General features: G+C 41.7%; 1 protein-coding gene across 5 annotated transcripts in view; it reads right to left on the bottom strand.

Annotated features, from left to right (window-relative positions):
• Positions 1-25,156, bottom strand: part of kalrn.S (kalirin RhoGEF kinase S homeolog) — a 191,975-nt gene that overhangs the window by 136,066 nt on the left and 30,753 nt on the right. The window lies entirely within an intron of this gene.

Genomic DNA, 25,156 nt, shown 5'->3' with positions numbered 1-25,156 from the left:
CAGTGTCGGACTGGCTCACCGGGATACCAGGAAAACTCCCGGTGGGCCCAGGTGTCAGTGATCTCTCCTGCTTCTAAACATTTGGCCTATTTCATGGCCATTCACTATTTTTATTAGAACGCAGAGGCTAAATAGATGGAATAATAGATTATAGTATTATCGTATGTAAAGAAAAGAGACTATGAGAGGTTGATTGAGGAGAGGAAGAATAATAGTACTGAGAATGGGCCCCTGGTCTAAAGTTTTTGGGTGGGCCCTTGGTGTCCCAGTCCGACACTGGAAGCTGGTGATATGAGCAAAAAGAAAAGTGAGCATGATAGAATAGTGTAAGTGCAAGTGACTCATACTTTACTGTGTGCAATAGTGAGAGTGAGTCCCAGTGGTGCACAAGTGCACAGAATAGTTCTACTGATGAGTATGCAGAATGAAGAGATCGCTAGTAATACACACATATGTAGAAAAGTGCTGATGACCTGTGCATTAATGTGAGCAATGTATCAGTTCCCAGTCCAAGGCCCTGCCATACTTATACACATGACCCTGGTGCACTGGTTATACAACTAATTCCCTTTGTACAAGAGAGTATCTCACGGCTGCACATCAGCCTGGGCCTGAACACTCTCTGGGTCAGACCCTGCACATGGCGCCTGTGAAATATACAAGTATTGATTAGACCCTCTAGTAAATGATTTGCTTTCCCCATGCAATTAAAATTATGGGTTAACCATCAGTACATTTCATATCTGCCATAAAGGGGGAGCAGGAAGGGCAAGTGAGCCAGAGCGATGGATAGCCTACTTGCAGCAAATGGTTAAATTCTAGATGAGACCTTTTGCACAATATTCATGAGTTAGAGGCATAAATCAATCGGTGTGCCCCGCCCCCTATTCCCCACAAGTGCCTGCGCAGAGCCGAGTTACCAGGCAACTGTCATTCAGGTTCCACTAAGTTCCGAAGCTGAGGGAGGTTTGGGCAAGAGAATGGGCCCCTGCTGTGGTAACGAGGCCCTGGCGTGTCTGCTACAAGGGGAACTGCAATGGCATTATCTGAGTGGGCACAGACCTGGCTTCCTTCCTGTTCTGTTTTACTTGGAGTCTGGGGGGGGGGGTTCTAATCAGTGAATCGCCCTCTCTCCCATCCACACTTACACTCTAGCACTCTCTCCCATCCACACTTACACACCAGCACTCTATCCCATCTACACTTACACACAAGCACTCTCGCATGATTACATGCACCCTGATTTCTCACATGACGGGGTAATATGAGGCTGGGGTGGGGAATCAGAAGCAAAATAAAAAAGAGTTATTATCAGTAACATGTTTTATAAAGTGCCGGCCTATTTCACAGCGCTGTACAATAGTAGGCATATAGACAAGAATTACATATACATTCACTTATTAAAGGGGGTCGTGAGTCTGCAGAATTTTCATTCCAGAGCAGGAACACCAACAAGCCAATCAGCTCTGATCAGTCAACTGCAACATCACTAATGAAAGCAACATTCTGATTGGTTGCCATGGATTACTCGTGTAGCGTAAAATGTGTTTTGTTACATCCCCCCCCCAGTTCTAGTTACCCTTTAACTCTTTGAAAAACAGCATTGGGCCTTTTCATATTTAAATACCATCCATTTACAGAAACATATTCACCTGGTGATGCAGATACACAATGCCATTATTGTCATTCATTTTAAAAAGGTTCCGGTTCCTTAAGTATTATTTAAGCACAATTTGCAGAGACGTGGTCACAATATCCCCCCCCCCTCCCCCAGTTGCCTTAGCTCTCTCCCTTCCCCATTTTATATTCTGATCACAGTTCTGCCAGTAGAATTCTCCGGGGAAGCGAGAGGCCGCCCATTGTGTACCGTGAATAAGCCCCAGTATAGGGTTCATTCAGCACCTGATGTTTATTCCATGCGCTTATTATTAAGTGTGGGCCCCTGACAGCTCCGACCCGTTGGCCCTGCCTTTCATCTCCACTAAAAAACAAATTGTTCTTTTCTTTCTCTAAAAATCATCAAACACAATAGTCCTCCTGCTGGGAATTCTGGAAATCTGAGCACTTTGCTTCTTAATAACAAAAGTAACATTTAAGTGTTTGAATGTTTAACAATAATAAGCCATTTTAATTGCAGCAAACTGTGTTTATATGTGGGTGGTTCCTAATCACTTAGATGATGGGGCAAAGGGGTTAATTGTACCACATTCTACTCTGATGGGGGACCATAGAGCAAAAAGCCCTGCCCCACTCTAAATCCTGGCCATTCATTGGTTGAGCCTAATATGCAGGCAGAAAAGGATGTTCCATAAGGAACATTAGGACATTTCTAGGATATCTGGATTTTATAGCCAGATCAATGGAAACAGATTCATGTTTATTGTTGAGAGGGATCCATGCACAGTCCCAGGGGTAGATGGGGAAAGCACAAAAATAAATCTATTTGGGAGTCTGGGGGCAATTACCATCAACATCATCTGCACAGATGCCTATTTCTGTCTTTAAATGCACCTTCTCTCATGGGATCCTTACATATATATATATATATATATATTATATCCACAGATCAGGGGGTGGATCTGTATTATACATAGAGCAGCAGGGGTGGGTATATATTATAAACAAAGAAGGGGGAGGGTCTGTATTATACACAGTGCAGGGGTTGGGTATGTAAAATACACATATAGTTCCAGTTAAGGTGGGGAGATGAATAAATAGAGGGAGGTTATAAGCTGTAAGAGAGGCTCAGTGGGTCTGGATTCTGTGAAGCAGAAATGTGTAACAATAATTCTGCCAGAATTAGAAGAAAGTTGCATAAATCAATGCGCCCTTTCTTTCTAGGAACTGATTCTGTTTGGGATATTCAGTGGGGGACACACAGACCCTTAGCAATTAAGCAATTGCCTTGTGCTGCATTGTGGTCTCAGTATAAGACACACAGCAAAGAAATGGCATTGCTTACAGAGTGTGATGGGGAATGTGTTATCAGAAGCACTGGGCTGCTGTACTTAATACCAAGCCTTACCCAGCAGAAATACCACCTCTTCATATGTCACCCCACTTATATACCGCCTCCAGTATACTTATCGTTTCTAAATCACTTCTTTTAATAGCTCTCTAGTCTGGACTTTGGAATGTATCTGCATTTGTCAGTCCCATCACCCAAAAGGCTCATCATACTGTCACCAGGACAATGGTTAGTGCCCCCCTCTACTACCCCACTCTGTCAGTCTCCCTGTTCTGCCACCATTTTATGGTATATCTCTGTACCAAACTCTGAGCAAACTTAGGGGCTGTTCCTGCTGGACTGTGCTTAGTATGCTGCAATAGTTTTATGGTATCTCTCTGTACAGGCTATGAGCAAACTTAGAGGGCTGTTTCTACTAAACTGTGTTTAGTATAAGCTTACTCAGCGTTGGACTGGGCCGGCGGGACACCAGGAAAAAAACAGGTGGGCCTGTCGGTCCAGATCCGTCCTTGCATGGAATGGGGTCAGAGGCCGCTTTGTGTCTGGGGGTGGTGGGCCCCAGGCCCCCCAGTCCGACTCTGTGCTGACTGGTTGCATCCCATTGATTTTAGGCACAGTAGATATGATTGGTGAAGGGTTACAATGTAACAAAGGGTGGAATTCCTTTTCCTGGAATTCCTTTATTTGCTCCTGCTTTTTCCTCATTGATACAATGTTGCAGACTCCACTGTATGTGAGTTGATCACAACAACAGCCAACAATACTGGTTAAGTGGCTAGTGGCCAAGCAGTTATCCCTATATTGGATGGAATAGAGGCTGCAGGGATTCTAGAAATAAAATAACTTTCTCTGGGATTGCGCTGCTCTCATTAAATCTCTCAAAGCACAGGCCTATTTCTGCAACACAATTAATCATCCGAAGAAAGGCTGCCTGTCCCCTTTTGCCATCACATTCCCTCTTGTTCCAGAGAATTTGATTCGGGAACAGACTGAACCAAGAGGCAAATATTCTTCATATATCGCTTTTGCCATGAAACCTGGTGCTGCTGGATCCTTTCCCCAATAAACAGAATTAATACCATGCACATTTGTGAGTCTGCTCCCCCCTGACAGAATGGATCCCTCAAATACAAATACAAATACACCCCATGTGCTGAGTATATTCAACCTAATGTACTAGTCTGCAGGACATATTGGGTGGCATTTCCAGCTGGGCATTTCTCTGGCATTACAGAGCTGGGGCACGCAAGACTGACAGCAGGAGGTGTGAAATCATACACTCTCTGCACACACGTATGCTGGGGCTCAGCTGTTTATTTGTCTCTTAGGGTCCCTGTGGGAAGAGTCCATGCACCGAACGGTTAATCATCCCCTAGTCTGGCCACCCTCTGTCCTGTACGAAACGTCAGTCTGTCTCCAATCTCTGTCTCTGTGAGATGATGCAAAAGAGAACGTGTCTTTATCTGCCCCTAACAAACACAAACATGCAGATCTGTGCCACAGCAACAATAGTTTCAGCACAAGGATTATGATGGGTACTGTATTGTGTGGCACAACTAGTGTGTACTATTCACAACTGATGGTTTATATGGGAGAGGGGGTTCTTTGTATCTAGAAAAGTTTTACCTTCACTGACTCAGGTATAATATTAGGCACACAAAAGCATGATGGGTTGCAGGGTTTTGCCATTAGAAACACAGGGAAGAGTGTAACAGAGAGACGCCACTAGAGGGTAAATGCTGCTGCTGGGAAATGGTAGATTTCAGCAATGTTGCATGTTGGGAGTTGTGGTGAATCAGCATCATAACATCCCAAATCTGAAAGCGCTCACTGTACAAGTCAATGCAATCCCAGAGGGTTAAGCCTCTCCAACCTCGCTGCGTCTGTTAGTTTATTGTATAAACACACAACTCTGTAACACAGAAGGCTCCCCTTATTACCGACCCTCATTCCTTTTCTATATATTTTTGTTCTGACACAATTTCTGCTGGCAACTTTCCCTGTAAGTTTATGGAACATTTTCCCTGAAAACAAGTCTTTTTAGTCCAATACAATCGCATAACAGTCACACACAACAAGGGAACGCTGTTCCTCTATTTGAAATTGTGCCTGATAACTTACTCATGCTAAACAGTTCCAAGGACAGGAGAGCCATTTATAATACCTGCTATAAGAACATAAGCCAAACCCACAATTAGGTCCTTTATCTGAACAAGTTATGAGAGCAGAGCAGGCAGTAACCCTTCCAACATTTCCCCCCTGTCCCTATATATGTTAGGTACTTATGTAGTGCAACAATTCCCTATTCTGTAGGGGAACTGAGAGCAGAGCAGTAACCTTTAAACTTGTCTGCATTTGCTCCCACCCTTACTGGTCACCCATCCCAGACTGAGGTCACCTTGTATATTTGCAAATGTGAAGCATAACCAGTTTTATCTCTGCTTATGAAGTTTGCATTCAAGTAAAACACTCTCCTGCTGTGCTGACACAGCTGTTGGTAGAAAGACACCATCACAGCACTAAATGGGTTAAAAGTGCTGAGAAATGGAAAATGCAAATCAATTCTCTGGGGGCTTTGTTAAAGTACAATTAAATTAGGGTTACGCCTGTTTACATGTTGCTCTGGGAGCCCAGTGACAAATACAGTCTATACATTCAATAAATCATATCAAGAGCCAAAATGCTGCCATGGTACAGTCCTGTTAAGCTTCCTGCCTAACCTGCAAAGAGGGGGAAAGGCAATAGAAAATGAAAGGGTACAACAGAAGGCAGCTACAAGGGGGGAGAGCAAAAGACTGGGGGCGGAAACTGGAGCATATGCCAAAATAGAAATTTTGTAAGTGCAAGAGAAAGGCAATGAAAGGAAAACTTCAGGATGGGCAATAAAACAGGGGGCTTCCAAATATAAATGTCCATGGTCTGCAAGTGATACACCTCATTACTTAGGTGTCGGTCTGGACTGGCATTCAAAATAGGCCCTGGCTTTTCATGTACACAGAGGCCCGATGAGTTCTCCACCAGCCCATTAAATAGTGACTGTCATGGCATCTCACAGGAGCCCCTCTGCCGTTTGTCAGTCCGGGCCTGCAACTTAATAAAGGTCATTTACTTATTCAAGTGCAGAGTACAAAATGCAATATCGGACCCAGTGCTGACAACTGACAAGTCACTGTTATCTACCATTATTTACAGCGTTCTATGTCCTTTTTCATATTGAACCTCCATCCCTTACATATCCCATGCACAAAGTAGCAATGTCCTTGCATAAGGCAAAACCCCTACCAATCTCTTTTATTTTTCACCTGCTTTCCAGGTTCCTTCCAACTTACTGCATCACCCCAGCGTCGCTACCATATTGCAACATGGGAGTCAATAAGCCAGTGCAACAGGGAAAAGTATTAGAGCAATCCGCACAATTTAGGGGGAGCTCAGGAAGTGTCATTAATTAATATCACTGCTTTTGGAGAATCAGAGCTTGACAGAGCCTTTCTAACTGATTTATACCACCGGCAAAAAAAAAAGTTCCCAGCATATATTATCAATAATAATAAATCATTCTGTCCTCAACTCCACCCTTGGTGGGTGTCAGCGCTCCCCTCTTGTGTTCATTGCTGATGTGAGCACAGCTTTAATTCATTGTAATAATAATAATGATTATAATGGAGACATCATTTTAAAGGGTACACTATTTTTCTCTATATAGAAAACGACCCTTGTGCACTGTATTATACCTCCATAAGGGCTAAGTTACATGGTGCCCTGCCTGACACTGACACACATGAATGGCAGCAACAGGAATTGACTCTTAAAGGGGTTGTTCGCCTTCCAAACACATTTTCAGTTGAGTTGATTTCAGAATGTTCACCAGAAATAAAGACTTTTTTCAATTTCTTTGCATTTTTCATTTATTACTATTTTTCACAAAATCTAAGTTTAAAATGTAATGCCCCTGTCTCTGGTGTTTGAATCTGGCAGCTCAGTAATCCAGATGCAGACTCTAAACTGTTACAATTCTGCAACATTTAGTTGATACATTTCTCAGCAGCATCTCTGGAGTATTAGTAACTATTGTATCAATTCTAACAACTGCTTTTAATAAAACTCAGGGATTCTGCTCAGCAGGGACAAAGATAACAACTGTATCAACTACTGTAAATGTATCCATTTAGAACAATTTACAGGGTCAGTGACCCCCCCAGTGCTGCTTTAAAAGGTAAAAAATGACACTTTACACTTTAATATTAGAAAAACAGTCTCACACACAGAAAATAGAAAGTAATTGGAAAAAGTCTTTATTTGTGAAAACCTGAAACCAACTGAACTGAAAAATAGTGTTGGAAGGTGAACAACCCCTTGGTGGAATGTGCATTATATGCCTAAAATTGAAATGACAGTTACCTGGCTGGCATAAGCAAATTATGCCACATTGGCATACACAACACATTAGGGTTATAGGGGAAATGCTGAGATTGGTGGAAAGGAAACAATAGAAAAATAGACAAATCCAAGGAAGAGGTGCTGGGAGGATACTTTCTGTATATTCTACTTATATCCCACACAGATGTTTGTACTGCAGGACTGCGGCAGTCGGGTTGATGGTCTCAGTCTGTGTTTACAGTCACTTTTCTGGAAGGCAGATTTATTCTGCATTGTATCAATTTCCCTTTTCAAACAAATATTTGTGTGTTTGTCTCAAAGCCAAAAAGCAGAGGGAGAGGCTGCACCAAAGCAACTGATTCAGGGCACCCTTTCACTGCTGAAGGAATCTCGAGTCAGGAAAAGGGATCAGTTGATGAAATACTTTCCTTAGTCGTATACGATGCTGAGCCTATATGGCCTTGATTGTGCAGGAGCCCTGGGGCTAAACAGATTTTCTAAGATCATGTTATTTATAAAAGAAGAACTATTTGCTCCTTCAGTTGTTGTTAAACTAAAACTCCCAATACCCTAACACAGTGCTGTCCAACTTCTGTGGTATCAAGGGCCTGAATTTTTCTGGCCTACATGGTGGAGGGCCGATAATGGGCGCCAGTGATGACCACTCCCTGTTTTTAAACCACACCCACTTTAAACCACACCCATGTTACCACAAGACCATGTCCACATTAATGGTGGTAGAACACCAAAAGACCAGATGACTGGTGCTCACTGCAGGGATATCATTTATCACTCTTGTGGGAAAAAAGTTAAGTCATATTAAAGGAATTTGTCAGTGTAAAAATAAAAACTGGGTAAATAGATGAGCTATACAAAATAAAAAAATGTTTCTAATATTGTTAGTTAGCCAAAAATGTAATGTATAAAGGCTGGAGTGACTGGATGTCTAACATAATAGCCAGAACACTACTTCCTGCTTTGCAGCTCTCTTGGTTTACACTGATTGGTTACCAGGCAGTAACCAATCAGTGACTTGATGGGGGTCACATGGGTCATGACTGTTGCTTTTGAATCTGAGTTGAATGCTAAGGATCAATTTCAAACTTACTGAACAGTTATGTCCCATGTGGCCTCCCTGGCAGAGTATGTCACACACAGGCAGAGTATGTCATACACAGGCAGAGTATGTCACACACTGGCAGAGTATGTTACACACAGACAGAGTATGTCACACACAGGCAGAGTAGGACAGGCAATGATTATCGCACACACAAGGAGCATAGGGAAGGCAGAACAGAGCAGGAGACAGTTTCCACTGATCAGGACCACTTTAAGATTTGCTACAGTGACTCGGTGCTGGTGCCTCTCCAGCAGTTAGTGTGAACAGGTGAACAATGTGGGCAGTTTCAGTCGAGGTCTCAAGTGTAAACAGTATAGGGCTTCTTGCACTACACACTACATCTTAGCCTTCTGTCTCCATGTTGCCCTAGTATCTCCATCTCACCCTACTGTCTCCTTCTTGTCCTACTCAACAAAGTAACTATGGCTAAAGAAAGAAAGTGGAGCAAGTTGCTGATGTGGCACATATAAGTGAAATGTCAACCTGGCAGGGATCTGTACATACCCAGTGCACACATGGTCATGCCCTTTTTGCTATGACAGGCAAACTCTATGACGCCAGTTACTGATTTGTGTTTCCTGAGAATTTGATTGGCCCATGCAGCACTGGCCATCTCACCAATATTTAATAAACAGAATCTTACAGAGCAATTCCCACTGGTTCTAATCAGGGAATTCTTTCTTGCCAAGCTTTATAATTATTCCATTGTTGGGATGTTTATATGCATCAGCATGAGGCCATGCCCAGCAAGTGATGGAATTGTCTGGGGATCAAACAAACTACATGTCCCAGAGAGCATTGTGTTTCCTGATTGTATTTCCACAAATACAAAGGGAACATGAAACATATTAAGCAATATCTGAGCCAAACTTTAACATGTCCATTGTCTGCATCATATAATTGTAGTCACTAACACAGTGTAGGCCAATAGGAATCTGGTTGAATACAAGAATATAAAGTGCAGGGGGATCATGGTAGCTGCACAGTACATGTCCTGCCTGATGGTGCAGAATCTCAGTCCATCATGAAATACTTAAGAAGATGGGGCCCCATATACTGTATGGTTTTAGAAATTGGTTTCAATAAAGACTAGTTCCACCTTCTCTAGAACATCCTTCAAAGACATGGCATGTGGAAGACAGCAAAAGATCAACCCCTGAGCTCCATCTGCTTGCTGATCATGGTAGTGCAAGAGTGTTCACCTAAATCAGTGCATATTTTTTACCCACAATGCAGCTTTTTCCTTGGAATGGCAGCATATCTGGTGAGTCCAGAAAAAATGCCACCCCGGCAATTTCTCCCTCTATATGGAATCACCAATAGCAACCTATTAGCAGGCAGCATTTATTGGGCACCTGTTTGAAAGCAAGCAGCTCATTGGCTACTATGCATTCCGTTGTGCTATTTATTACATATGGAGGTAGGGTGTGGAATTCACATAGTTGTGCTGCTAATGTGTGGGTATTAAACATGTCGCACCCGGAATTATACCGATACATACAGGGGAGTAACTACAGAGGAAGCAGACCCTGCAACTGCAGGAGGGCCCAGGTGGTATGGGGGCCCCATGAGGCCCTAATTTAAATACAATTACATTAAATATTGGTAAAAAAGGTCAACCTCTGGACATTTTGCAGGCTTGAAAAATAATTTGCTGTGGGGCCCAGTAAGATCTAGTTACACCGCTGGATTCATACATATCGAGACATTTCTGCCTCTCCCCCCAGTGTATTCAACTGCAGTGAACACCTTCAAATCCCCTCCTATTGATTCTCTTTAATACAGGAAACAGAGACTTATGTCAGAGCCCACCCTGTCTTATAAATGACTATAGATTTAAAAAAAAAAACACATTCGCTGAGGGCACCTGACATCTGGACAATGCTAGGGGGGCTCAAGCTGCTTTGATTTTTCATTAGGTTTTTTTTTTCCACAAGTGAAATTTCTATTCGTTTCTGGCCAGCGCCGGCTAGACATGATTAGTGAGAGCAAAGGCCTCTGGGAGGAGGTGAGTTCCTCTGGGCCAGTAATGTGTGTGGTGCTTTAATATGTTACAGATTTGTCTGGCCAGCCTTCTCCGTGCCCGGGGGGATCTCTTATAAAATATGCATGCAGCTAGCCGGGGTTCTATTGATTCTGGCTTGGAGTGGGCTTGTTTTATTACATTAGGCACTGAGTGTTCCACTAGATGTATATAAGTAAGGCATACCTCCCAACATTTTGTAAATAAAAAGAGGGACAAAAAAAAGTTGCCATGCGTAACGTGGCAATTTTTTTTACCACACCCATTTTTGTGGCCACACCCCCTAATTACCATGTTCATTTTACAAAAATTCGCAGGTTATAAAAGTTTCAACATATTTCTGTGGTTTTTTTCAGTTATTACAGTTTTGCTAATGAAGGTGAATTGTCCTTTAAGATGAGAGTCTAACTTTTCCCAAGGCACCGGTTAACTTATATTGTTACAATTACTTATTTGCTTATCTAGATTGCTTATCTAGATAGATTTGAATTGTTACAAATGTATCTTATTGTCTGTTGTGGCTGTTCTGGGCTCTCTGACAAAAGCCAATTAAGTTAGAAACGTTGTTTCTTTTTCTGGCTGTTCAGTGCAGTAAAAAACTCTACTTTCCAGTACAAATAAGGGACAGGAGGTTGAGCTGTCAAAAGAGGGACTGTCCCTCTAAAAACGGGACAGTTGGGAGGTATGGAACATTGCCCCCCCTTTGGTTTACATGCTATTACACCAGCACACAAAACAACACAATATTTTATATTCGATTCATCCACGGCTACAGAGGTGCTTTGCACTCAAGGAATTCTCTCATTTCCAGGGAACAACAAACGAAAGGACCAACAGATGCTGAGTAAAAACTCCCATAAACTTGCCATGTGCATTTTAAGGAGAAGTTGTCCTGCTTTTGAGCAATATGATATTCACAGGGTTACAGATAGTGATAAAAATTCTGAGCACTCATAATGAGGTTGTGGAATGCACTGCCGGGTGATGTTGTGATGGCTGATTCAGTTAATGCCTTTAAGAATGGCTTGGATGATTTTTTGGACAGACATAATATCAAAGGCTATTGTGATACTAAGCTCTATAGTTAGTATAGGTATGGGTAGATAGAATTTGATTAAAAGTAGGGAGGGGTGTATGTATGGATGCTGGGTTTTCATTTGGAGGGGTTGAACTTGATGGACTTTGTCTTTTTTCAACCCAATTTAACTATGTAACTATGTAACTATGTAATAAATCAACCCAAACTCTCGGCTGCACACCGTTCCCAGTTTTCTTACAGTAAGCGCCCTATAGTAGTTCATAGTAGTTAGTCAATAATAGTTCATAGTAATGAGACATGAGCCCCATACTTCCAAAAATATGTAGGTTTTCACCTAAGGCAGGGCCCTCCAAGGAAGAGCTTGAAAGCTACTGCTGTATACTGTATGCAGCACTGTACTATACTGCAGGGCAATTTCGTTAGGCCTAAGGCAGTAGCCTTGCAATACTGTACTGTTACTGTGCATGTGATTCAGGTTGCATGATATTTCAGCTGTCATGGAGACTCCCATATGTAATAAACATGCACCTAATAAATACAATCAAAACATGACACTTCCTCTTTAAATTCTGAACAATGCACAGCTGTTACACTGAAACCTGATATTCACACATCAAAGATGATCCTTAATTTTCCCCATCACCCCTTCCTCACACTCATATACACACTCACACAGAACACAAAACCAGAGCAATCCTCCAGCCTCTGCACAGCCCAACCTACTCACTTTGTGCGTGGGGAGGGATCACTGCTCATTCTGCCTCTGACAGTTTCTAACATGAAAGCTCATGAGTGTATGAATATTTCATAGGAATATGTGCTACTGAGCTGTTTTGTCTCCCATGTTCCATCCGCACTGGAATTACCAGCATCTCATACAGGATGAATCAGAGGTCACCTCCTCCTCTCTGATGTGCAAATGCGGCCCCCAATAACCCTTTAATAAGAGCCATGAGGAATGCAGAGTGCGTTATGGAGTGGGACACACAGGAACAGCTGGTTATTACTCCTACAGAAGAAATGTGACAAAGGAACCGCAACAATAATGTTACATTGTAATAACCAAAATAAGAGGCATTTGGGAGTTTTACTCTTTTCCCTTATTCTCATTCAGAATGCAGACTTGTGCTATAAGAATACTGTAGAGCAGTCAGGTCTATGTGCTTCATTTTACATTTTATGGCAGGCAAGAGAATTAAGTGTTTCTCCAACTGTCAGAAAGATTTAAAGGGGTGGTTCACCTTTAAGCTAACATTTAGAATACACTATTTCTAGCAACTGGCTTCCATTATTTATTTTTCTTTTTTTTTATAGTTTTTTTTATTTATATGCCTTTTCTGCTTTCCAGCTTTCAAATGGGGGTCACTGACCGTAGCAGCCAAAAAAATGTTCACTCTGTGAGGCTATCATTTTATGGTTATTGTTACTTTTTATTGCTTATCTTTTTATGCAGGTCATCTCCTATTCATATTCCAGCCTCTTGTTTAAACCATTGCCTGGCTGCCCGGGTAAATAAGACCCTAGCAACCAGATAGCTTCTGGTAAAATTCCAAAATGGAAAGTGGCTGAACGAAAAGCGAAATAACTTAAAACCCCAGAAAAATGACCAAATGCAAATATTCTTTAGCATATCAAAATATTTTGTAAAGGTTTAAAGGTGAACCACCAATATTATCATTGCTCTCGTAGGGCCTTGGGAACCAAGAATTGGATCAGAACTGTGTCCTGCTTTTATTTACCTTTCCATATTGTAAGAGAAACCTCATAATCGGCATGTGATCACAGAGACTGGCCCTAAACAGAACAGGGACCCAGACAGGGGCAGGAGGGAAATTATAAAAGACATCACAGATGGGGAGGGACCTTTTAAACATCTGTGACCTGCCCTCGACTTGCCCTATAGGCTGTATGTCAGACCAGAACTACCTGACCTATACAGGCCCATCTCTAATCTGTCAATCCTGTCTCTTCCATATCTACAATCTATTTATATGTCTTTTTCTGTTTCCTCCTTAGCACTGCGTATCTTGACAGCGCTATATAAATAAATGATGATGATGATCCATCCACAGATATACATCCAGTACCTGTACCTACAAGTACCCCACATTTGACTCACTGGAAGCTGAAGTGGAGTGGGAGGTGCAAGTCTGGGGAGAGGGCGCTGGTGCAATTAGTTATTAGATGGAATTTCATTATATAGGACAAAATGTAGGGGCGTCTTGGAGAATGAGTGGGGCACAGGCAGAGATCATCTAGGAGGTTCAAGGGCAAATCCTCCACTGAGTATTTTGTTGATGAGACATGAAATGGCACAAGCCCGAGGTATCACTGCAGGCAAATTCTTAATATTTCTTTTTCTTCTCTTGTTTTGCTCAATGTTTGTCATTTTCCCCATTTCGTCTGTGTTTCCAAGGCAACCCTTTCAGCTCCATGCTCACAAGAAGCCCAGTAAATAGAGTCTGTTTTCATCTACCGCCAGTCTCGGCTTAGAAATCATACAATTAACCCCTTCAGTGCTACGGGATGTCGAATCTACAATGTCGGTCATTGGAATAGCAAAGTGCTGGCACCCAAATTTTACAGCTCTAGGTTCCCCTTTGATCTATGCAGCACCATGTGTTCACATGCAGCACATAATGCAGCAAGGTCAAGGGGACTCAAAGGGCATGGAAATGGTTAAAAGAGCCCTGCCTATCTGCATGATGCTCCATGTCAGTAACTTCCTAAACCCTCCATAGCCTTACGCTTCATTCACTGATGGCTCATTTACTATTATAGGGCAATGTCTGCTAATGGATGCAAATTGACAGCCATCAGTCACTTTGTACCTTTTTTTGCACTAAGCATTTTCAATTTCAAGTAATCAATGCATAACTGCACAGTTTATTCGGTGATTTCTAGATTATTTGCCTTCTTTCGAATTTATAAACTGCCTACCAGTTGCTAGGGGGAGAACACACAGAAAACACATCTACTGTGTGGCTACATGTTTATTACAATAGGGATACACTATGTTCAAGCTATATCCATTCTGCCCCATCAGTTTGATGTTAAGCCTAGTTTATTATAATTTAAATCCCTGGATAGTTGCTATGGTCAGCGGAAGCCTAGCAACTAGAATAGCAGTTTCTGGGAATAGGTTGTAGCTGTAACACTTTATATGACATCTCACATTCAGGAATCACATTTTTATGGGAATCAAAGTTCACCAACTCCATGGGGTGACACCCAAACCTGAAACAAAGAGTCTCTGAAGCTGGTTCCTATTCAGCATGAAACTGTGTTGTGCTTCTGGGTTCATAAGCTTCGCAAACCTGTTCAGAGATTGAAGACATGTGTTTCCTGGTGCAACATCCTCTGGCTCTTATTTATTATTAGATATGACTGGTAGTCATGTTTGAACATGCTGATCTTCCCGGCACGGGTCAGACTAAGGGTCTGTAAAACACTTCCAGGTCCAGTCTGGGTGCCCCTGTGTGTACTGAGAGAATAAACCAAACCAAATGCAGATGCACCTCCTGTTCTGTCTCCCTAACTCATAGAACAGCGTGGCTGGCATATTAGTTACCAATGGACAGTTTCGGACTGGCCCACCGGGATACCAGGAAAACTCAAGGTGCGCCCAGGTGTCAGTGGGCCCTCATGCTGTTAAACATCTGGCCTATTTCATGGCCATTCCCTATTTCATTGAGAACAAAGAGGCTTAAAAGATGGAATAATAGACTATAGTACTATAGTATATAAATAAAATAGACTAGGAGAATAGAGGTTGAGTGAGGAGAGGTGAAATAGTAGTACTGAGAGTGGGCCCCTGGTCTAAGCTTTTTGGGTGGGCCCCTGGAGTCCCAGTCCGACACTGCCAATGGAGAACAATTCTATGAATCATTGGGTACCTGGGAGCTAAGAACTTGCTGCAGAATTTCTGTACCTGGATAGTGGGAATTGTTCTGTAGGCAGAGATGGTAGGAGAGGAAAGGATGATTATACAACCGATTCAGCAAGTTTGTCCCTATAAACAGCAGTGATCCATTTACAGCCTAATTCTCCGCTGCTTGGCACTCACAGGCCAGTACAATCAATTGCCTGTATGTTTGTGAAGTTTTAAAGGAATTATTCAGTATAAAAATTAAAACTGGGTAAATAGATAGGCTGTGCAAAATAGAAAATGTTTTCAATATAGATAATTAGCCAAAAATAAAGGCTGGAGTGACTGCATTCTAACATAATAGACAGAACACTACTTACTGCTTTGCAGCTCTCTTGCAGTCCACTGATGGTTACCAGGCAGTAACCAATCAGTGACTTGAGGAGTGGAGGGCACATGGGATTAATTGCAAACTCATTGAACAGTTATGTCCCATATGACTCCCCTTAAAGTCATTACTAACTCAGAGTTAGCTAAAAATCAGGACGTTGGGTTCTTTTCTGTTAGACATCCAGTCACTCCAGCTTTTATACATTACATTTTTGGCTAACTAACTATATTAGTAACATTTTTTTATTTTGCACATACTATCTATTTACCCAGTTGTTATGTTACACTGTAAATAAATAAATAAATAAATAAATATGTGGATTGCACACTCAGACTAATTTATAAAGTCAAAATTTTATTGTATCAAAAAACTTACATCATAGCAGAACCCCAATATACGTTTTTTGATACAATAAAATTTGGACTTTTTAAATTAGTCTGAGTGTGCGATCTACATATTTATTTGTTTACATGATATTCACCAGGAGGCTTTGATTGGGTAGCCCCCATTGGATTGGTACCTCAGCATTTTTCTTAAGGGTGTGCGCTTTCCAAATTATAGTTTGTTATTTTACACTGAACTGTTCCTTTAACCCAACCCAGAGAGGGTATATAATCTAGCTGTGTCCAAGTCAAAATAAATTGATGCAAGGCAAATGCCACCAATGGCTAAAATGGACATCCAATGACATGGTCCAGGAAACTGTCTCCCAAGATGCCATATGGAGAAATGTTTCCTCTGACACACACTGCACAAGAAAGCTCACAAGTGATCACTTTTGCACCCATTGCTGAAAAGATATCAAAGGGAACATTGATATGGAGAATGTCAGGCAGCAAGGCTAAAATAACCCAAAGGGCGATAGTTTGACTCTATTGAAAAACCAATGTAATAAACTATTTGAGTTGACCTTGCAATTCAAATCATTCAGGTCACCAAGTTATGAATGTTCTAATTTTTGCATAATGAAAGGTCTATTTCTTATTCACTGCTCCCAAAAGCTCCATATTTAATGGAGTCAACCCACTGATGTGGGTTCTTGGGAAAAAAAACCCTTAAAGGAGAACTATAGCCTAAAAATGAATATGGCAAAAATGGCATATTTTATATACTGCACTTATTGCACCACCTTAAAATTTCAGCTTCTCAATAGCAACAATGATCCAGGACTTTGAGAAGCTAAGTTTAGGGGTCGTCGCAAATTATCAAGCAGAAAATGAGGTGTGTCTGTAATATAAGCTGATGCTACAAGGCTGATTATTAAATTCTGATGCTAGTTGAGCTGCCATGTAGTAATTATCTGTATTAATCACTAATCAACCTTATATTGTAACATTTATATTCTATGTGTACTGTATATTTTCAGATGGTCCCTAAGCTCAGTAAGTGACAGCAGCACAGAGCATGTGCAGAAAAGATGATGGGGAGTTACAGGGGCAACTTAACAGATCTTTATTGCTAACGGACTGTGGTTGCCTTGACTGATACAGAAGCCTAAAACATAATATACAACATAATATGCAACATTTCTAGCCTACTTCTTTAGTTAAACTTTAGTTCTCCTTTAATGGTCCAAAAAACAGCACTGGATTCTCATTGGAGGCTCCTTGCAGTTACAGGGTCACTGGTTTATGGAACATTGTTGCTATAAGATTCCATCTCTGGTATTGCTGCACTACAGATCCCAGCATGCTTTCAAAATGGAGAGCTGTAGACCAGTGGATATCCTATGACAGATCATTAATGTTTAGTTTCCTTAAATTGGATCCAGATCAAATTGTGGCAAGGGCATTATATCCAATGGGGTAAGAAAATATATAAATGAACATGTTTAGTGATAAAATCCCCCAGTCAGTGTTGTGAGTAATCAGAACTGGTACCAAACAGATTAGGGGAAACCTGCTGCCCAGAGCTTAAGGTCCCCATAGACGTAAAGATTCTTCTTTGGTGAACGACCGATTTCAGTGCAGTCCGGCCAATCCGTCAAATTATCGTGCGGTTAGTGGGATTAGAACGATTTTACATGTTACGATTTTTTGTCCGATATCTGTCAAAAAATTGATCGGCCAGGTTTAAAAATCTTTATTGGTGCAATCTATCTATGTTTGCAGGGCCAGGTACTCTTTAGTTTTGCTGGGAATATCGCCTGAAATTGTCTTTTTAGTTGATGGACACATCGTACATTTAAACAATCATTTCGAGATAATCGTGGTCTCACGGTAATGATTGGATCTTTTAAGAATCTTTACATCTATGGCCAGCTTTAGTCTGAGTCAGATCTCCTGGGAGGAGAAATCTCGGATAAAAATACAGCTTTTAGGTAAAAAAGATAAAGTAATTGGACAGCCCCCCCCCCAAGAATGGAAAGTATACGGTACTGGAAAATAAATTAATTTTCCGTACCTTGCAATTACAAATCCATTTATTGCTGGAGCATTAAATCCTCTTCACACTGCAATGCTGTAATTTTAAGATGAATAAGTGTAAGAAGTTAATTCTGTTCCTGTGCATGGCACTTTAGTGTAATGAGGTTAATTGACAATACGCCTTTTGTAATTAGATTTTAACAGTGGAATAATTTAAGCTGCATTACCACAGTCTCAGTGGCCAGCCATGGAGTAAAGCTGTAAATGTTTCACCCAAAAGTTACTTTTATAGGCTGGCGCTGGTGCCAAAGGGTTTTAGAAAGAGAGCACAGAGCCCATACTCTTGACTTGACATTTTCCTTTACTAGAAGAATAACGTAATTCTTTTTCGTGTGTGTTTGCAAAACACAATTTACAATTTGTAATTGGTTTATTTATTTTTTATTTGTAGTTTTTTAGTTATTTCGTTTTTTTTTCAGTTGCTCTCCAGTTTACATTTTCAGCAATCTGGTTGCTAGGGTCCAAATTACCCTAGCATCCATGCACTGGTTTGAATAAGAGACTGGTATATGAATAGGAGAGTAATAAAAAGTAACAATAACAATAAATGTATAGCCTTACAGAGCATTTGTTTTTTACAGGTGGTCGGTGACCCCAGTTAGAAAGCTGGAAAGAGTCAGTAGGAAAAGAAGGCAAATAATTCAAAAACTATAAAAAAAAATAACGAAGACCAATTTAAAAGTTGCTTACAGTTGGCCATTCTATAACATGCTAGAAATTAACTTTAAGGTGAACCACCCCTTTACGGGAAATGGCACAAGGGGTGTCTTGACTTTTTTTTTAGAACCTTGTGACACAGGACCAAATTGTCCAATGTTGCTTGCTATGGCTTTCAAGCAATAGCCATTGCAATCAATGTTGGACAACTTTGGGATATATGTTGCCACCTCCCAAGCTACTAAAACTTTGTGAAACAAAGTACCTGAAATCACAAAGTTAAGTGTGTTGTTATGCTTAAAAGTTCAGCCTTCTGGAAGGAGATTACAGGCAACACTAGAATAGAACTGGGATGCTAAAGGCCAAAGAAAACCCTCAAAAAAGCTGGGAAGCTTTGAGACAGAGTAGATTTAGAAAAGAACTGAGAATTTATGAGAAAATGGAAGCCCAGAGTTAATCTAGGAAGACTTAGAATACGATTGCCAGATCATGCAAACAACTGAAACAACTGAAAACATTAAGAAATGCAAACAATTAATGTCAAATACTTGCTTTTATTAGAAGTGTCCCTGATTATTCAATTGATTTGGAAATTAGGAAATAACCCAGAAAGAAGCTGAAAGATAACAGGTAGCCAGGGCTGAGATAGGAACTTTAAGACAATGGGTGAGCAGGGCGTAACGTATAACAAAACTGGAAGACAAAGGAGACCAAGAACAGAGGTAAGGGCCTAAAAGAAACAGAAAAGTAAATAGAAGAGAAATAGACGAGTCTAGAAACCTTCATCATACTGAAGGCCCAGAAAGAAACATGACCCTTAAACAGATGAAGATCTGGAATACAGTTAGAAGCATTCAATGGAAAGAAGACCCACAAAAAAACTAAAATGGGATTTTCTATGCAAAACAAAACCATGCTGGAAACCTTCAAGATGTACTACACCAAGAGTAGAATGGAGATCCTGTAAGAAAAGCTGGGGCAGACAAGCACTCGGACACTGAAAAGGGAGAAAACTGCCAGATCAGGACTGGGATTTCTGTAGAAAACGAAGACCTACAACTGAGGTGGGATTCTGTAAGAAACAAAGACTAATACAAGAGCTGTGACCCTACCAAGCGAGGAGATCCTAGAACCCAAGTAACATTCAAAAACAAAAGCAAGAACTATACCTGTCATCCATAACTGAAGAATGACTTGGAATGACTGGTATTCTGTGAGAGAAAAAAGACCCAGAACAGGTTGAAACAAGGGAAGGAAGTCACAGAACAGAGAACACTACAAGGGGAGGGAGACCTAGAACCCAGTTGTTGAAAAGTTATGAAAAAAATTATAAAAAGTTAGATTATAACAGGAGGGAAGGCACATCCAAAAACTTTGACCCTGCAAGATAATAATACCTACAAACGAATAAGGAACCCTGTGAGGTAAGGAAGGCCTGAGCTAGAAATGAGACCTTTAAGCTAAAGGCATCTGACCACAGAAGGTTCTAGCCAATAAGAAGTATTATTAGCAAAGTTTATTATTTGACTGCATTTGCCAGTTACCAGCACTGCACAGATATAATTTGCTTTTCTGCATTACTAATTAATATACTTCACATAATTAGCTATTTAATTAGGAATGAAATGTTTCTGCACCTGGTGATTATGACAGGAGACACATTTGTCCTCTAACTACAACAGAACCTCTCAGTTGTCTTTCTCCCTGATCCCAATGTACCCACTTGCCTCCAACCTCATGAAAATGCAAGCAGTGGGTGAGGCTACAACAATCTAATGGAATCTAACAGGGGGGCAGAAAGTCTCAAACAGTGTGTGGGCTAGAGGCCATGCCCACATTGTGACCATGCCCCTACACACCCCACCCATTTTACGCAACCCACACTTTCCATTATAATAATAAGCATTCTGATGGTGATGACTCAAGCAGTGGGTGTGGCCAGAGTACACCGATAACAGGAGGAGCAGAAACTCATACAGTGGATGGGGCCAGCCCAGAACACTCTGATTTACGGGGGGGGGGGGGCAGTGAGTTTTGGACTCTGAATGCAGCCTATGGGGACTGGTTGTACAGGGTGCAGGGAGTTGTAGTTTACCAGCAACATCAGCTGGAAATCCTACTTTATAAACAATCGAGAGCCACACAAAGCCACACCCCTACTGGGGTGGGGCCCGGCTGGTGGGTGCAGAGCCCCCCAGGGGTGCCTCCCCAGGGGCCCCCACCGAGCACCCACCCACCACCCGCCCTACCCCCTCCCCATTTTTTCCCCGGTGACCTGCTGAACCCTGCCACTAGTGGTCCTGAGAAAAGGTGCGGAAATAACCTGAAGACAGATTGCACACTGCAGGGAGTTATCTAGAAACCAAACACTGATTTGTGTTATCACAGATAATAGGGGAGAAGAGGATTTTATAGGCCACTGGACACTTCACATTCTAAGGAAAGCTCATGGAGTAATTGGGGGCACATCATTGTGCAGGTTGCTTCGATTTTGGAGTTGTTAATACCCCTTCCCTAGAAGGCATTGATTTAAAGGGGAACTGTCATTTTAATTAAACTATGGCAGCATAGGTATTCCCCTGCACTAAGCACAATTCAGCCTGAATGCTTATGACTATAATGGTATATTGAGATTAAAAAATATAATTGTAGTTGGGTGAATATATGGTCTCCTCTATATATTTAGATTGATTTCAGACTTATGGATGGATGACAGTTTTTAGAAGAGGTAAAAGAGTGCAGTTCAGAGAAGAGAGGCATTAGGGAAGATAAGGAATAGAGATTAGGTAATGGCACTAAAACCTTGCAGAAATGGCTCATAACCAGTAGACTTCTCTTTCCTGGCAGCAGTGAAACGCTTGGCTATTACACTGCCTGGGATAATAATATCTTCTTCTATAACTGCCACCCCCTCAATAGCAGCACTAGCCCAGACTGCAGGGACAGAAAGTCGGCATGCAGGCATATCAATATGGCAACCCTGAGATTCTGCTCAGCAGGGACAGAGATAAGAAATGTATCAACTAAATGTATAAATTTAGAACAGTTTAAAGGGATACTGTCATGGGAAAAAACATTTTTTTTTAAATGAATCAGTTAATAGTGCTGCTCCAGCAGAATTCTGCACTGAAATCCATTTCTCAAAAGAGCAAACTGATTTTTTTATATTCAATTTTGTCAATTTCCCAGCTGCCCCTGGTCATGTGACTTGTGTCTGCACTGTAGGAGAGAAATGCTTTCTGCCAGGCTGCTGTTTTTCCTGTTCAGTGTAACTGAATGTGTCTCAGGGGGACATGGGTTTTTACTATTGAGTGCTGTTCTCAGATCTACCAGGCAGCTGTTATCTTGTGTTAGGGAGCTGCTATCTGGTTACCTTCCCATTGTTCTTTTATTTGGCTGCTGGGAGGGAAAGGGAGGGGGGTGATATCACTCCAACTTGCAGTACAGCAGTAAAGAGTGATTGAAGTTTATCAGAGCACAAGTCACATGACATGGGGCAGCTGGGAAATTGACAGTATGTCTAGCCCCATGTCAGATTTCAAAATTGAAATGACAGTATCCCTTTAAAGAGTCGGCAACTCCCCCTCCCAGAGCTGGTTTAGAAGGTGAAAAATGACACTTTACACTTCAATATTATAAAAACTGCGACACATAGAAAATAGAAAGTAATTGCAAAAGTCGTTATTGCTGGTGATCTATCTGAAAGGAACTAGTTGTTTGAAGGTGAACAACCCCTTTAAAGATGACATATCCTTTTTACGGAGAAAGGGAATCTGCTGCCCTACTTCCTCTGCCCGGACACTTAGTGTACGCGCCTTCCCATTGCTGCGCTGTTCTAGTGCCAGCCACATGGTCCTAGCGTCGGCTTCTGTGCGAACGCCAGTGCGCTATTCAGTACCGGAGCACCCAGTGCTCCTTAGGATGCGGCAGGACAGCACACCACCCCTAAAATTTTGCCGCCCTAGGCCTGGGCCTTTGTGGCCTCACCACTCTGTGGCCTTACTTCCACTCTGGTGGAGGCAAAAACGGTGGATTTCTGCGCCAAAACTCGACATTATGCATTTTGCGCCAAAATCTGACGTGCCTGCAGAAGAGAAGGGGAACAGGGGGGCAGAGCAATGCTGCTCTGTAACAGGATCATTCAGCAAAGGAGAGAGGGAGGTGACATTCTGCCACTTCCCAGGGTCATTTAACATATATCAAGATAGAAAAGAAATAAATACAATGTGTTTAGGTACTTCTGGTGCTTTAAAGAGGACCGGTCACCTTAAGAAATAGTTCCAAATACTTAAGGGCAGAGAAACATGCTGCAATTCAGGGAGATTAGTTGCCCGGAGACTAATCTCCCTGAATTGCAGCATGTGTCTCTGCCCTTAATGATTTGGAACTATTTCTTAAATCTTAAGGTGACTGTCAGGATGGCACTCGGAGCGCATCAATTTCCTAAGTCGCCCGAAGTTGCCTCACGAGGAAACTTCGGACGACTGTGGGAAATGTAGCGCTCTCTGCCAGCTATTTTCATTCTAGCAGGTGGAAAGGCAGGGGAGGCAGTTCGGGGAGATTAGTCGCCACAAAGAAGAGGAGGTTTGTTGCCGGGAATCTAATCTCCCCGAATTGCAGCGTGTGTCTCTGCCCTTACTACTGTGTAAGTTAAACCAAGTAAACTTTACTCACATTATGTACATTTTTTAAATTGCGTTTCCTTCAGTTTGGGGATTAACAGGCAAATTAAGCAGGCAGCCGCCATTTTGTGGACACTGTTATATTTAAGGCAAGCTTTGCATCATCCCAAAATCTTATTTATGTGCTAGAATATTGCCCATGTCCAGGCACATAATTAGACAGCGAGGAGGGTGCAAAATGGCAAGTGAACATAATTGCCTGTCTGGCCTCTATGCTTAAGGCATAGAGGAGGGGCAGGTAATATTTGATTGAGAGCTGAGATTTTAAAATAACCTTTTATGTATGGGCACTTAATTAAAAAATGAATTTAGGTTTCATGTTTAATTTGAAAAGGACTTTTATTATACAGATTTTGAAGCCTGGGTGGCAAGTCCCCTTTAACGCTGCACCCCCACAGTCAGCAGGACAACACGCAATTGACTTGTCATCACCATATTGGGGCCCTTGGGATTTAGAGTCACAGACACGAATGCAGAGAAGTGGCCTTGTTACTTGTTACTACCAGCGGGCGATGGAAACATGCAACTATAAATATAACAGGGACAATGACTTTTTGTAACATAGTAGTGAGGTTGAAAAAAAGACCAAGAAGTTCAAACTTTCCAAAACTCTCAGTAATCACAGGTTATTATATTATATCCCTGATCCAGGAGTATAAAGTATTACATGCTCTGGAGAGAATTCTGGGTTGCGTTCAGGGTGGTGGGGGCTCTGCGGATCCCTTGCACTTATCCAGACAAGCGGCTTTATCTCATACAGACAAATAGTTTCCATGCTGGTGAGACAGTGTCTACCTTACGCGCTGGACTCAGACTGACCCCCTGCCACTCACTGAGTCATCTCATTACACTGACCATGATAGAAGCCTTCACAGGTTTATACGAGAAACAGTCCAGATCCTTACATATAAGAATCAAGGAATCTGATTCCGACTTATTAAAGGGGAGATAACCCCAAAAAAACAAAGAAAATGTCATTCTAAGCAACTTAATGGGTTTGCATAAAAAAATTCTACCAATGCCGTCTAAGTTCTGGGCACGAATACTTGGCTACTGTACCTGGGGCTTTTTCTTATCATGGGGGGGGGGCACAAATCTAAACTCCCAGTTGCCATTTACTGCTGAGGGCCCTTCCCTACCTGGTGGATAAAACCAGCAGCTGATTGTACCACTTGTTCTCCTTACACAGAAACACAATCAGTCAAATTCAGAACATATGTGGTTTCCTGCCGTGCCCACTGTTTATATGCCGCTGATCTCTGTGTTTGAAATCCAAGAATCAATAAAATGTAAGGGCTTTATGATCTGCTCGCTCCCACCTTGTACAGAACCACATTGTGTTTAGCAGCACGAACACAATAACTTGGATTAGGGATTTATTTTTGGAAGGATATATGTTTTAATTAACTAAGAACTTTATAAATCAGCCCAGATGTGCCCCAGGGGTGAGCCTATTAACTATTTCCAATACCGTATGCTCATTTTCAGATGCATGTGGTTGTTTTGAACCCACCCATCCATATTTTATATGCTACTGAGTACCCACTGCACACTCTACGTTCAAGACCACTTCATCTATTAGGTCATAGCCCACTGTAGCTTGTA

Source organism: Xenopus laevis, chromosome 9_10S (assembly GCF_017654675.1).
Source record: "Xenopus laevis strain J_2021 chromosome 9_10S, Xenopus_laevis_v10.1, whole genome shotgun sequence".
Taxonomy (NCBI): Eukaryota; Metazoa; Chordata; class Amphibia; order Anura; family Pipidae; genus Xenopus; species Xenopus laevis.
This window is presented reverse-complemented; position numbering and strand designations above follow the sequence as displayed.